Source organism: Trachurus trachurus, assembly GCF_905171665.1.
Source record: "Trachurus trachurus genome assembly, chromosome: 23".
NCBI classification, from domain to species: Eukaryota; Metazoa; Chordata; class Actinopteri; order Carangiformes; family Carangidae; genus Trachurus; species Trachurus trachurus.
The window spans coordinates 370,374-371,820 of record NC_139912.1 but is presented as its reverse complement, the minus strand read 5'-3'; positions in this window follow the sequence as shown (position 1 = coordinate 371,820).

Below are 1,447 nucleotides of genomic sequence, written 5' to 3'. Positions count from 1 at the left end.
TTCCCTTGCCTAACCCTAACCTTCTGTCCTTTACCTAAGCCCAACCCCTAACCAAAAAACCCCCCCTCTTTTTTGGAAACTAAACATTACTTAATCCTTTAAAATTAATACATTTATTAATTATGGGATTTAAAAAGTAATATTCAACTTATTATAAGGGAAAATAACGATTAAATAAACAATTGTCATTGAAATTGGGGTTAAAAACTTAAATTTGGGTCAAAATTAGGTCAAAATTGGCATTTACAGGGTTAAAAAACCTTTTAAACTATAATAAAGAAAAAGACGAACCTAACAAAAAAAGACGAACCTAAGGAAAAGGAGCGGGTATAAAAGGAGGAGCAGGACTGAGGAGCTCATTCTTCACTTGACTCTCAGAGCAGCAATATCCTAGCAGCTAGCCTTCATTCTTTTGTGTGTGCCTTGGCCTGAAGAAGACTTTCAACAGTCGAAACGTTGCCTGGAGGCACACGCTGATTTGTTTTATTCAATTTAATTTTATAAAGCAAAAATAAAAAGCCTTTTTAAAGACTAAAAAGTAAAAAACAAAAAAACAAAAAAATAAAAAAGCCTTTATAAGGGCTGTTCCTCAAAAACAAAAGCCTTCTTAAAGGCTAGTTTTTAGTTTTTTTATCTTACCTTCTCTATTAGAGAAGCGCTTTTTGTTTATAAATTATATATTAATACCTCATACACAATATAAGATAGAGGTATATATTAATCAAAATACAAATAAAAAAACACATATCTACTCTAATCAAACATTATTTATTTATGAATACAAAGCTTACAGTACATAAATAAATAAAGACAAGACACCAAAAGAAAAGGAAAAAGACATGGACGGAGGCTGGACTACGGTCCGCTACGGCCGCAGACGCCGAGAAGCAAATCGTGGCAGGGTCTGGTTTGCAGATGGGGGTTACCCTGGGTGGAAGGACCGCGCACCTTCTGCCTTCTCCGGATGGAGGGGGCGGGTTCCTAACCCCAAACCTAATAAATTAATGTATGTTTGTGCCGTCTCGTGTGTGTCATGGCCGGGTGAGCATATGGTGGGCGTCCAGTGAGCGAGAGTGCACCGTTTGGGCGATGCCTACGGCCTCCGGCCTCCGGCGTCGCCCTTACAAAACCTTTTCCCCTAACCAAGCCAGATCCTGACTGCGTACAAAGCCATGTGTCTCGCTGACGGGTCCTGCCTCACATGGGCCGGTGCATGACTGCATTTTTGTACAACAATATTGTTCTTTTACCCTAATGTTAACCAATTTGGAGCCAGTGCCTAAAACCTAACCTTTGACCTCTTACTTCAATTTGAACTTCTTCGTCTAAATTCATTTCAGTCCAATTTAATTCCTATTCCTATTCAGACCCCAAAATTCTTCTAGTTTAACCCAATTCCCACCCCACGACCCGAAACTCTATCCAGCAATTCCTTATTTATTGTGCA